Below are 14586 nucleotides of genomic sequence, written 5' to 3'. Positions count from 1 at the left end.
AGGAGGAGAGCTGTCCACCACTGTAAGTGTTTAAAGTGCTCCTGATACATTTATCCACTTAAACATTCATTTGGAGCCAGAAACACAATCTGTTTTTTAAGGAGAAGAAACTGTTCCCAGAAGCAGAAAGGAGTTAGCTTCAGGATATAGTGCTTAAATATTTTCGGTATGTTGCTATGGTCCCTATTGTGTTGCTGTATTGTCATGAAATTATTCTTGTGATGGTTGATCTTGTGATGTATTCCTGTTTTCTTCACTGTAAGCCACTTTTGAGCACGATCCTTTTTGTGGAAACGCAGCATACAAAGAAGATACTGGGAAGCCTTACCCCATATGCTCTTGCTGCCCACACCAAGGTCACATGTACAATATGTCATATGTGTGTGTATGCTCACGGGGTGACCTTGGGCCAGTCACCATCTCTTAGCCTAACCAGAATTACAAGGTTGTTGCGAGGATGAGAGCCTCATTGGAAGCTAAAGGTAGTACATAAATGTAATAAATAAACCACACACACGTGTATGTGTGTATATAGGTATATGTATATAGATATATGAATGTAAGGTAGTAAAAATATGCCCAACTTTTAGAAAACATCTGAAGGGAGCCCTGTATGGGAAGTTTTATTACGTTTTTATATATGCTGGAAGCCACCCAGAGTGGCTGGGGCAACCCAGCCAGATGGGCGGGTTATTATTATTAATAATATTAATAATAATAATGTTGTTGTTGTTGTTGTTGCTGCTGCTGCTGCTGCTGCTGTTGCTATTGTTGTTAAGTTTATTTATATTGCACGTGTGAATGTGCCCAAACCAGACGTAGTTCTTGGGTGTCCCGTGCAATTTCTTGTTGGAAAAGCCGGCGGACGCCTTGGGGCGCAGAACAGGAGCGCGGCGCCCAGGCTTCGTTGCTGAAGGTGCCACATTCCTCCGTATTCGGTATAGAGGGAACAGAAAAAAATCTCCCCAAACCCCACAGCAGCGGCGGCGAGCGAGGCTTTCGCAAGAGCGCAGAGTGCCAGACGCCGGTCAGCTTCCGAGGAAAAGACGCGCTTTCCCCACAACTCGAGAATGACTGATTCACGCCGGGAAGGGCGGAGGAGGTCGGGCTGCAGCCGAGCGAAAGCGAACTCGGCGCAACTTCCCTCGCGATGCCGCTCTTTGCCTTAAAAGTACCCGAAAGCGAACTCTCTCGGCCGGCACCACAAAAACACCAGCTGCTCCCTAACTTTGGTCGGGTCGCGCCGTCCCGGTCGCTGTGCCACTTTCCTGATGGGAATTCCCCCCCCCCATCCCAGTTAAAGGTTGGGGACGGGGGTGGGGCGCTGACTCACCACGGTTGGGATTCCCACACCCTTTTCTCCCCGCGCCCTCCAAAGTTCCCCCGTGCGCATTGGAAGGGAGACACGCGTTGGCGGCAGCAGCGAGATCTCCTGGTTCCCCCATCTCTTCTCGACCCTCTAGCGGGGGCCCGACGGGCGACGTGAGTATCCCCACCTCCATTGCTGGGCCTCTTCGCGCCCTTCGTTTCTTTCCCCCTAACCCGGAGTCTTGAAAACAAGAGCGTGTCTCTCTGCTTCCCTCCCTCCCTCTCCCTCCCTCTCTCTCTCTCCCTGTCTGGTGATGCTCGTGAGCCCGGAGGGACAAAAATCGATCGGGTCGTAGTTCTGAATGGTCACACAGCGTCAGGTTTATAGCTCAGCGCAGGTTATAGCGACGACCAACCAACATGGACAGCTTGGGGGAAAAGGATTAGACAAACTGTTGCTTGGACTAGATTTTGGCTTCACCCAGCAGGGCTGTTCTGTTGCCATGACCTTACTGTACGCTTTCAACCTTACTGTATGCTTGTGAAACATGGGCCACTTCTAAACGCCATCTCCAACTCCTCAAAAGATTCCATCAATGGTGTCTCCGAAATTTTTTATACATGACTTGGGAAGACAAGCGAACTAATACCAGTGTACTGGAAGAAGCAAAGATCACCAGTATTGAAGCAATGATTCTTCAACATCAACTTCGTTGGACTGGTGATGTTGTGTGGATACCTGATGATCGTCTTCCAAAGCAAAGTTCTATTCTGAACTTAAAAATGGAAAGCGTAATGCTGGTGGTCAACAAAAGAGGTTTAAAGACTGTCTCAAGGCAAATCTAAAAGTAGTATAAAGGTAAAGGTACCCCTGACCATTAGGTCCAGTCATGACCGACTCTGGGGTTGTGCACTCATCTCACTCTATAGGCCGAGGGAGCCAGCGTTTGTCCGCAGACAGCTTCTGGGTCATGTGGCCAGCATGACACAAGCACCAACAATTGGAAAACACTGGCCTGTAAGCACTCCAATTGGAGAACAGCCTTACCAAAGGTGTCATGGGCTTTAAAGACACTCGGACTCAGGAGGCAAGGGAGGAACATGCTAAGAGGAAGGCACACTTGGCAAATCCACACCAAGATCAACTCCTGCCTGGAAGCCAATGTCCCCACTATGGAAGGACGTGTGGATCCAGAATTGGCCTCCACAGTAACTTACAAACTCATTGTTAAAACCATGTTTATGGAAGACAATCTTACTCGGCTACGAGTGATCACCCCAAAAAGAAGAAGACAACTTGAATACAATCCTACAAACATCGTCTGTTCTGCACAAGTACTTTTCAAATAGTCCGTAAATTTACTCCAGTCTTCCGTGAATTTCTGGTCTCAACGGTTTCAAATCCTTCCTGTTAGTTTATCTAATTCTGCATAGTCCATTAACAGGTGGGAGCCTTCCTAAGTCTTGTGCTGAGAGAAAGTTGTCGTTGTTGCAGCAGGTTGTGTTATACTGAGTCCGGCCGTTGGTCTATGGCGTGTCAGTGGCCATATGTTTACTGGAAGAGCACAGTAGGCTTCTCGTGGTCCTGAGCCTCACTTCACAGAACAAGTGGAATTGGTGGGAGTTGGCTACACATTCCTCCTGCAGTGCCAGCCAAAGCTTCCTTGCCCCAGCACAGCAGCTTTATTATTATTATTATTATTATTATTATTATTATTATTATTATTAAAATTCAGGGGTCTAGGGTCTGATCATGTACTTCCTATGCCACATGACATGACTTAAATTTCCCAGAAGCCTCTGCTTCCAAACCTAGAATCGACACTGCACAAAATAGATCTGATTCAGCAGGGATCTTCTGCGTGAAGAGTGGGGACTCCCATTCTGCTGGATGGTGTTTGTAACCTACAGCTGAACTGCGATTTCTCAGAAGAGATTTCTCTGAGGCTTTGCCGATAATGCTCTGTTGATTTGGTTTTCTGCTGTCATGCAAAAGCTAACAGTTCCACAGAAGCTTCTGTGAATGGTCCCTGCCTCTTCGTGTGTGCATTCGCTGCAGTTCAACGTCCGACCACAACCCTCAACAAAATGGACTAGATCCAGCTAAGCTTTACTGGAGAGGAGACCCGTTGACCTTTTCTACCTTGGCTGTCGGAGGCGGTACGCCTCTGAATACCAGTTGCAAGGAGTCACAAGTGGGGAAGAGGTCTTTTTGGCAAGGAGATTATATGATGTTTGTCAAGCAATTGGCACCCCATGCTTTCCAGTTCATTTTCTCGTCATTTTCCTTGTTGCAAAAAGACTGATTTTGAGGGGAAGTGGGTTTGTGTTGCAAGAGCACCAAATCAACTTTAATTATGCAACCAGAATTTGCTGCTGCTGCTGTTTTATATACACCACCCTTTATCCAAAGATCACAGGACATTTCACAGTATAAAAACACAAAATGCATGACATAATAACAAGAGATGCACACACAAAACAATATTCCCCCAAGGCACATTTAAAAGGACATAGATTGCTTAATCAGCCCAGGGCCTGGGTGAATGTTTTTGCTGGTGCCTAAAGATACGTTTTGAAGGTGTCAGGCAGGCTAGCCTCACTGAGAGAATTCCACAAACAGCATGACTGAATGCCATCCAAAAATAGTGGATCATCCCTGACTGCAGACTGACTGATGGAAGATGAAGTTCCAACAATATGAGGAGCCACAGGTTCCTATTCTGAACTAGGGACACCAAATTTAAAAACTTGCATTCAAGAAGCCTTTTGGTCCTATTCCCTTCTCCAAATCTTTCCATGTTATGTCAGTTATGATGCTCTCTGGATAACCGGGAGCCATTTTGGTCTTCCTCAGATTGCCTACCTCACAAGGTTGTTGTGAGGATCAAACGAGGGTAGAGAAAGGCCATGGGCTCCTTGAAGAAAGGAAGGTGTAATGATGTACTGCATTTTTTGGCATATAAGACTACTTTTTAACCCAGGAAAATCTTCTCAAAAGTCGGGGGTCGTCTTATACGCCTGCTACAGCAGTAGTTCCTGCAGCAACTCCCCACCAAAGAACAAAACGACAGCAAATTAAATCAGAGGACACCAAGCTCTCTAGATGAAGCAGAAATACGCTTGAAATTTGGCCCCAGAAGCCCCCCCAATCATTAGCAACAGAACGACCCTAACCGCTCCCGGTTTTATTTGGTGTGCGTTGGAAGAGGGGTAGTCTTATACGGCGAATATATCCCAAACTCTATATTTTAACTGGAAAAGTTGGGGGTCGTCTTATACACCCAGTTGTCTTATACACCAGGAAATATGGTAATAAATAAATTTCACAACTTTTTCCATGACTGTCCGATTAGAGCAAAACAAATGATTAGTTTCATTGTAGTAGTGCACGACTGTAGGTTTATAAATGCACCTGGGCATTAATGTAGCGGTTATGTTCTGAAGCTATACATATTCGTACTCCGGATCAAATTAGCTCAGTGATAGAGCACATGCTTTACATGCCAAAGGTTGCAAATTCAATCTCAGACATCTCCAGGTAGTGGATTAACAGAAAATTCCAGTCTGTGTCTGAAGATCTAGAGACTCACTACCAGCCACCATAGGCTAGGAGGCCTCAGCCTTTCTGGGCCTGGAAACACATTTGGAAATCTAAGAAATCGCTGTGGGGTACCCCAAAATATCCACTTCACAAAGCCACAAGTGGTGGTGCTCAGATCTCTCCCCCAATTGAACAACAAAGGAAAACACCTATGCACCACACACAAAACAAATGAAAACAGGAAAAAAGCAGGGAGCCCCACCCAAAACAAGGTAACCCCTTTCAGCCAAAACACTCTATCCTTATTAAAATAAATAAATAAAATTCAGAGGAGTTTTGGGCAGGTGCCAAGAAGGACGTCTGAAAGCACCATAGTGACCACTCTGTAGATAAGAGTGGTGGTTTGACTCAGTATAAGGGACCTCTCTATGTTACATCCCTCGGATCAAAGGAAGTACTGTGAAAAGGAAAAACACATGCAAATAATCGATGGGCACTTTTGTTTGTGAAACGTCATATCTTCTTCCTCAGCAACTGCTTTCCTTTGCTGGGATCTCGCTGGCCCATTTACTCACTCCTTTGGCACCGTGCATACAATCTTCACGATAACAATAACTTGCAAGAACAACAAGAAAACATGAAGGATTTTTTTTTTTAAAAAAAGCACTTTTTACCCAGAGTAGGAAGGAAAAGAAGAATGGAAAAACAGGAAGCTCAAAGCACGTTATGACCAGATAAGACAAAAAGATCATTTGAGAGAGTTACGCAAGACCGCTGCACAGAGAAAACCACGGGGACGAGGTATGTTGCCTTTTTGGTTTTTAATGTGCTTCTTTTCATTGTTTCAAGCAATGTTTTACTTTTGCAGCAAGGCCCTCACAGCAGGAGGGTGTGTTAGCTATCTTTCCATCCCATTTCCTTGACCTAAAGCCAGGGGTGAGCAGTAAGTAGATCTGAATCTCCTGGCAGGTCTCTGAGTTGTTTACTTTAGATGGGGGAAGGATTTCTACCTCCCAGCAGCAAAAAAAATGACTCCTCTTCCTCTCTTGAATTAAGTTTGGGATATCCTAGCATGGTCTAAACGGCCCCTCTGGGGAAGGTGGGGGATATACTTGTGCCCCCAGTGGTCTTTTTCTCTACCATTCCCTACCCTGTGGGGGTAATAGCATGCTTGGGGAGGGAGACTTGGATCAGAATAACTGTTTGGGGAGAAGGGGCACCACCCTGATCAAAACGGAGTCCCACAGTTTTTTTGGGGGGGGAGTTTGGGAGATCTGATCCCCTGCTTCACATCTGTATTGGACCTTGAGCTGTCCCTTTGTATTCCTGCGTTTATCTGATTGACTACTAAATCATCCTTGCTTTCCCTCTGCCACGCACCTGCTTTCTATTAAACAGCAACCTGAGAACATGCAGAAATGCAGTATTAGTATACATTTTCCCCAGCATGGGTATAAAATTGAAGGGAGAAGCCTTACCTCCTTGATTCCCAGATGTTTTCCCTGCTTCGAAATGCCCAGTGGGGAGCCCAGGGGAAAAAAATTGCAGCTCTATCAGTCAGAGCTCAGAGGAAGGAAGGAAGGAAGGAAAAGGTTCCATTTTACATGCTAATCCCATGCTGGATAGGATCCCTGGCTTCTCTTCACTGTGCATTCTGAAGAATGGCTGGGAAATATCTTTCCCTGGAGAACCACTGCGAGTGCAGACATCTGCAGGCTACTTGGACTGATGCCCTAACTTCATAAACTGTTCAGAACCATCTCCCAATTTGCTCTTTTCCCCCTTGTTTTTACTGAAGAGCAGCCTAAGCAGCCAGTTTGAGCAAGGGAATGATGGTGAGGAAGGAACTGCTCAGGGCCCAAGCATGAGGAAGGGGAAGGACACAGTTTACTGGGTCTCAGAGATCTAACGGACCTGACCCAGGCTGTAACCGCATCATCATGAGGTAAAACAGTGCTCATGTGAAGTTCGTGAGACAGAAATGGTGGTTATCTTTTAGCCTCTCTTAAAGACTTATCTTTTTTTCTGCAGGCGTTTCATGACTCATGAGGTTTTACCACACTGCTTTGTTTTAGTGATATTTTATTGGTATCTTTCTGTATCATTTACGATAAAATGCTGGCTTCAATATTTATGTAATCTACTGATTGATTCTGTATATTAGGCAGTGTGCAAAAATAAGGCATGCTCAGTGATATGTCTAGAAACCTATTTCCCCTTCTCTGTGCACCTATGGTCCTGATTTGGTAGAGTCAATAAGAAGTTCTGTTAGAGATGAACAAGAGAAAAAATTGTGCTTCCCTAAATGAAATGATGTCTTAATGACTTCTGCATAGGCAGGATGAAGAGACAAACCTAACTGAGGGTGTTGATCCTTGGGATAGTTTGGGGCAGTGCTACCGGTAGAATTCAATTAGTTCTATTTGTATGGACTATGGATTTGTGTCCACCCATCCTCACTCTGACTTTTCTTTTCAGTGTGTGGGTGTGTAAATATATATATATAATATTTTTATTGAGATTTTCCAATATATTTTAATATAATCAATACTAAATAAAAAAACAACCCACATTTTATATTTTCTATATCCACCCCCCTTGACTTCCCCCAATTTCCCTTTCTGGTTTATCACACATTCATTTCTTCTGCCTATAATTCTATTTAACTTGTACATTGAAATTAAACTTATACTTTATTAACATTTTCTTAACATTTTACCCTCATATTTGTAAAGAAGAGGAAGGTACCTTTTTCCATATGTGGTGGAACTGTGAAATAATTAGAAATTACTGGGATATGATTTATAATGATATGAAAAAAATGTTCAGGATAACTTTTGTTAAAAGACCAGAAGCTTTTTTATTAGGTACTTTAGGTCAAGATCTACCAAAAGACAAGAAAAAATTACCGTATTTATGTATGTGACAACAGTGGCCAGAATCTTATTAGCTCAAAGATGGAAAAGTGAAGAAATACCAACGAAAGAACAATGGCAAGAAAAGTTGATGGAATATGCTGAAATAGCGAAGTTAACTGAGAGACTCAAAAATAAGGACAATAATGACTTTAAGAAAGATTAGGAGTCTTTCATGATGTATATACAGAAACAGTGTACTGAAATGATGTCACTTGCAGGATTTGACTAAGACACTTACAATTGACAAATATAAATAGAAAAAAACAAATACGAGTGCTCACTTTGCCTTTTCTGATCCAACTGTCTTATTGACGTATGAAATTATAGATATATTTAATAATAAAAGAGCTGAAAATAAGGAAGAACCACTCCTGTCCTTAGTTGTCAAAACAAGGGTCTGTTTTAGAGCTGGCTTGCTTGCTTCTTATCCCTGAAAAATTCAACTCTGCTAGCTTCTTGCATTCTAGGAAGAAAGGGTAAGAGGTTTCTCATCTCTGATAATACATCTACTAAAAATCTTGCAAACTTCCTGGGACCTTCTGTTTGTTTTACTTCTTTCATGTGACCATTCAGATGTTGCAAAAGTTGTAAACCTGCAGCCACAGCTTGGTGCAAGAACCTGGCAGATCTGCATGGAGATGGTAGGCTTGCCAGATGTTTGCTGCTTGCTGAGACTGGGATTTGCAGCACCTCTTGGGTGTGGGTTTCTCCAGATCTGCTGGATCTGTGTACCATTCCCCTAACTGGTAAACAGTAAGAGGTAGTTCTTCAGTAAAGAGCCTTCTGGCCCTGGGCTGACTCCACCCACTTAGGTTGGCCCTGAATCCCTCTGGGCATTCAGGGATATAAAAGGTTCTTTGTTTCGGCTCAGCCATATTTGAGCAGCACGGCTTCTGTGAGCTCTGGGGTGCTCCTGCATCTTTCGTCCTGACTCTTTGATTGTCTATTGCTCCCGATTCCTGCTGAGTCTCACTGCTTGCGGTTCCTGGCTCATCCTACTGTGCTGCCCACAGTCCAGCTGTACCTTTCACCAGACACGCTTACTCAATTTACCCACTGGTTTGCACTTTCAACTTGGTGACTGCCAGTCTGATGGAATTCCACATCCTGGTAAGGCAGGTGCTTAGAATTAATTTTGCATAAGTAGAAGAAACTGTGTTGATTGTGCTCATACTTGGGGATGGAAAGCAATGTGGCCTTAGAAAGAGTGTGCGTGTGTATGTGTTATGGGATGATGATGACGATTGTTAAAAATATTACTCTAAACTTCTCTTTGCTGTATACAAATACAACAAAGTTAAAATTTTTATGTTAAAGCTTTTATATTATAAATCATATTTCAAATTCCCCTATACCCATGTGTGATCTCAATTTATTTTTTACTACTTCCGTCTTGTTGTGTTGTTATAATTTAATCATTGTTCAAATGATTCTTTTATTATTTCCTTGCTTACCCCTGCACGTTTTACACGTTATCTATTAATGTTCCAGTTCCAGAACCATTTTTTTTCATATATTCCTTCACTCCCTCCCACTCTTTAATTATTCTCTGATTTTGAATGGGCTCTAATAGTTGCCGTCAATTTTGCCATTTCCACAAACTCACAGAGTTTACTTTGCCATTCTAACAATGATGGTAGTTTCTCCCCCTTCCAGTTCTTTGTGATCAGTATTCTGGCCACTGCTATTGCATAAAGGAATACATTTTTCCTATCTCTGGGAATGTCATTTGATATTAGGCCTAACAAAAAAAAACCCTCTGGCTTTTTGGCAAACGAAATCTTGAATAATTTTTTCAGCTCCTCAATTACCTCTGTCCAAAATTTCCTTACAATTTTACATCCCAACCATGTATGATAAAAGGTTCCCACCTCCCTCTTACATCTCCAGCATAAGTTTGACTCCTTTTTGTAAATCTTAGCCAATTTTTCTGGAGTGAGGTACCAGTGCTAAAACATTTTCATCATATTCTCTTTTATCGTATAACAGGCTGTGAAATTGATATCCACCTTCCACAACCTTTCCCAATTTTCCAATAGGATTGTATGACCAAAATCCTTTGCCCACTTTATTATTACTTCTTTGGTTATTTCATCCTCCAATTCTCACTCTAACAGCAAGTTATACATTTTAGAGATGGTCTTCTTTTTAGGTTGTATTAATTCACATTGCAATTTTAACACTTTTTCTTCAAAGCCTTTCTTTTTATCCTGATTAAATCTATGAACTACTTGGTGGTATTGCAACCAGCTATTGCAGTATCTGCTAATCTCCTCATAGGGTTTTAATCTTATCTCACCCTCTTCTTCCATTAGTAGTTGTTGATACGTGGGCCATACTGTTTCTGTGTTCCTTTTTTTCACTGCTATAACCTCCATGGGTGAAACCCACCGCAGTATCTTTGGTTATGGGATGATTATTTGGGATTACTTCTGGGCAAAAATGGCTGGGTGGGTCATATGACCACATTAACTTAGACTCCCACCCAGATGTTCTGATTCACACAACCACTGGTTGTGCATTGGTAACGGGCATTGCTAGGGAATCAAAGCGACATGTGATACATACCCATGACTAGGGCCGGCCCAATACATTTTGGCACCTGAGGCAAACCCACAAAATGGTGCCCCTTCATACACCAGGGAAGAAGGGGTGAGTGGTAATATACTGCAGGAAAAGAAAGACCTACATTGGGAACAAGGGAGTGAGTGAAGATCTACATAGGGGACAAGGGTTGTGGTCAAATCAGCCTTAAAGGTAAAGGGACCCGTGACCATTAGGTCCAGTCATGGCCGACTCTGGGGTTGCAGTGCTCATCTCGCTTTACTGGCCAAGGGAGCCGGCATATAGCTTCTGGGTCATGTGGCCAGCATGACTAAGCCGCTTCTGGCAAACCAAAGCAGTGCGTGGAAATGCCGTTTACCTTCCCACCGGAGCGGTACCTATTTATCTACTTGCACTTTGATGTGCTTTCGAACTGCTAGGTTGGCAGGAGCAGGGACCGAGCAATGGGAGCTCACCCCGTCATGGGGATTCGAACCGCCGACCTTCTGATCGGCAAGTCCTAGGCTCTGTGGTTTAACCCACAGCGCCACCCACGTCCCTTACAAATCAGCCTTACCCAACAGAAGGCTACCGCAGGCTCTGGTACACATTTGTATGTGCTAACTTATATTTATAGATGCCTCTGGGCAAATTAAGCTGGTGGTTGGCTGGACTTTCATCAGCATCGTGCTTTTCATTGTGCTCAGCTGTAAGCAAAGTTTTTAAGAGGATGGAAAAGGTCATTGGGGCTTGGGGTGCAGCATAAAAGACCTGAGGACTGGCCCTAATAATGCCCTTGACCAGTAAAATAGACAGAGGCTGACTGTGTACTAATCAAACATGTAGCTGTGTGGTTTTGTAACCCTGCTACATCCCATTTCTTTAAAATGCATGGTTTAGTTTTATTGCCACATTTATTGCAACATTTATCGCATTATTGCAAATCAGTGCAGTGCCATAGTAGTAAAGGAAGCTGCTTAACTGTTGCAACATCTGTGGAAACATCAAAGTGCTGTAAATATAGAGAGCTATGGTATGCACTGAAAAGATAGTGAATACGTTTGCCAACCTAGCAGTTCAAAAGCATGTCAAAGTGCAAGTAGATAAATAGGTACCGCTCTGGTGGGAAGGTAAACGGCGTTTCCGTGGGCTGCTCTGGTTCGCCAGAAGCGGCTTAGTCATGCTGGCCACATGACCTGGAAGCTGTACACTGGCGCCCTCGGCCAATAAAGCGAGATGAGCACCGCAACCCCTGAGTCAGTCATGACTGGACCTAATGGTCAGGGGTCCCTTTACCTTTATGTTTGCAACTATCACATTCCATCTTAGCTCCTAAGAGCTCAGGGTGCTGCATGCTGGCTTCTACTAGTTTCAAAAACCTGTTGGGTGGGCTTGAGAGAGAGTGAGCACTATACAGTGGTACCTCTGGGTTACATACGCTTCAGGTTACATACGCTTCAGGTTACAGACTCCGCTAACCCAGAAATAGTACCTCAGGTTAAGAACTTTGCTTTAGGATGAGAACAGAAATCGTGCGGTGGCGGTACAACAGCAGCGGGAGCCCCCATTAACTAAAGTGGTGCTTCAGGTTAAGAACAGTTTCAGGTTAAGTACGGACCTCCGGAACGAATTAAGTACTTAACCCAAGGTACCACTGTACATCTCACCTGAGTAGTAATTTGAAACCAAGTCTCCCTGGTCCTGGTTCTCAAGTCTAGCTCAGGATTGGGAAAATTGTGGCCCTCTTGACCTTTCTGAACTACAACTCGCATCATACCTGACCATTGACCATGCTATTTGGGAGTCCAACTACAACTGGAGGGTGACAGGTTCCCCACCAATCCTCTAGCCACTCTACCATACTATACCCTACCATAACATTTTGAATCCATAATCCTGGATACCATCTTCATGTTTTTTATTGTGAGAGCACAGGGACCATTTCAGTTGCCATGACCTTGCGTGATCTCTCACAGTGGTTCCCCCACTCCCCAAAAAGTTCCAGGCATGGTGCCCCAAAACACATGTTTTGGGGTTGCCGTGTGAGATCACAGACCCCAAGAAAGCACTTTTCCCATGGTGTGTGTGTGTGTGTGATCACACTGCAAAATCATGTGATATCACAGCAACCCAAATGGCCCCTGTTCTTTCATGATAAAAAATGAGACGTCCCAATTATTCCGTACTGTCTTATCATTTCCAGTACAGGCTGATGTTGGCGGATATTTCATTAACTTCCATCAGCACGACCAATTCAGAAGATGGGATGCTGTATCTTAATGTTGAATCTTACTTTGCTGGCTGAACATTCTGATTTGCATCCAGTGGATGATTTATATGCATGTGCTATTTGACACATCTGGCACTGAAATAACAAATAGATTTGGCTGCTCCTTCCTTGTCCTTACTGGAATCTATCACACAGCAGCCCATTAAACATTGAAATCTAGTGGAGCTCCAACATAATCTGCTATGCATTAAGTGCACGCATATGGGTTCTGTGGTTTACCTTTGTCTGAAGGGAAACAAAACATTCCAGAACAAAAGCTCTGTATGGGCATAGCTTCTTTGTTTCTGGATAGGAACCTTCCTTCCTCCACATTCTCTATGATGACTGATTTTTAGAAACAGTATTTGGTTAGCTTTTAGAACGCTTGACATTCATTAGACATTCATAAAAACAAGAATAGTCACAGCAAAAACAAAACACTGCTACATTACTGTGAAGTTACCTGTATCAGGGAAATATTTGCCAAATGCAAGTTTAGGACTGCAAACTGTTCTTGTTCTACCTGTGAAATGAATACTTATATTTTACTGAATTTTTTCAGGGGACAAGAAATTAAAACAGAAATAATTTTTAAAAAGAAAAAGGTGCTTGAAACTGTGACACAATACGATAATGTGTATATAAGCACAGTCGTACCTCTGCTTACATATCCCTCTGGATATGTAAATTTTGGGATGCGAATGTGGCAAACCTGAAATATTTTTTGGGGTTTCACTCTGTGCGCATGCGCAGAAGCAGTCCTCTGGTTGTGAATTCCTCAGGATGCGGCCAGACCTCTGGAACAGATCCTGTTTGCAACTAGAGGTACCACTGTAATGCTATTATTCCAGCAAGTATACATTTATTTAAAGGTAAAGGGACCCCTGACCATTATGTCCAGTCATGGCTGACTCTGGGGTTGCGGTGCTCATCTCGCTTTATTGGCCAAGGGAGCCGGCGTACCGCTTCTGGGTCATGTGGCCAGCATGACTAAGCCACTTCTGGTGAACCAGAGCAGCGCACCTAAATGCCGTTTACCTTCCTGTCGGAGTGGTACCTATTTATCTACTTGCACTTTGACGTGCTTTTGAACTGCTAGGTTGGCAGGAGCAGGGACCGAGGAACGGGAGCTCACCCTGTCACGGGGATTCAAACCGCCGACCTTCTGATCAGCAAGTCCTAGGCTCTGTGGTTTAACCCACAGCACCACCCGCTGTGATACATTTATTTACAAGTCATTATAATTTTTACAAATGCATTCCAAGTCTCATCATATTTATCCATACACAATCTGTGTCTAAAAGCAATCCATTCATAGGCTGCAAGAGTTGTCATATCTTCTATCCAATGATCAAAGGGGGCCAAAAGTCTTATCTTCCCAGTGAATCAATATTGGTCTTTTGGCAGAAGTAAGGGCACGACGAGCCCATCTGTGCTAATGAGCTGTCAAACCCCATTTAACTGGTCAATATACACTTTGTACTCATTTCTCCCTAAAATGGGGGGCTGTATGGTATTCCTGTAAATGTATTTTTATGTTCCTGTTTTTTGAACCAAAACAGTGTTACTAAACCCAGAGAATTCTGCTGCCTGACCAAGAGCTGCATTCTGATCTCTGTGTTAGTGCCGGACACATGAATTAGGTTGGGTTGCAGCTTAGCATAAAGGAGCAGTTTACCACATACAGTAAAGCAGGAAAAGGTTGGTTTTAACCTCAATTTAAAAAGCATACACAACTAGATAAATACCACATTATTTTTTTTTAAAAAAAAGGTAATATCAGATAATTTTATTCAGTGGCTTTTATAGATAGAAAGTCCTGCTTGTTGGCATCATTGGAGTTATATTATTATACATTCTGCATGGTTGATAGTGAACTAAGGTTTCTCAACATGGCTGCTTCACTCTGTAATAATTTTTTATTAGTTTTCAATTACAGTTGTGCCACTGGCATGATCCAGCAGTTGATTCCTCTGCTCACAGTAGCCAGAGACTCCTTAAAC

At 43.3% G+C, this 14586-nt stretch overlaps 1 protein-coding gene across 4 annotated transcripts in view; it reads left to right on the top strand.

Annotated features, from left to right (window-relative positions):
- Positions 1-1121: 1121 nt before the first annotated feature.
- Positions 1122-14586, top strand: part of OSMR (oncostatin M receptor) — a 52851-nt gene continuing 39386 nt past the window's right edge. Inside the window, exons 1-3 of one of the 4 annotated variants that reach the window (XM_081881409.1) lie at positions 1122-1482; positions 5536-5653; positions 7193-7254. The gene's annotated coding sequence lies outside the window, so the exon portion shown is untranslated. Of the gene's footprint in view, positions 1483-5535; positions 5654-7192; positions 7255-13166; positions 13189-14586 lie in introns of those variants that run through there. The other 3 variants (XM_081881408.1, XM_081881410.1, XM_081881411.1) reach the window with 3 other exon arrangements.

This window comes from Podarcis erhardii, assembly GCF_964252035.2.
Source record: "Podarcis erhardii genome assembly, chromosome: 11".
Classification (NCBI taxonomy): domain Eukaryota; kingdom Metazoa; phylum Chordata; class Lepidosauria; order Squamata; family Lacertidae; genus Podarcis; species Podarcis erhardii.
Note: the sequence above shows the minus strand (reverse complement) of the source record. Positions and strands in the feature narration are given on the sequence as shown.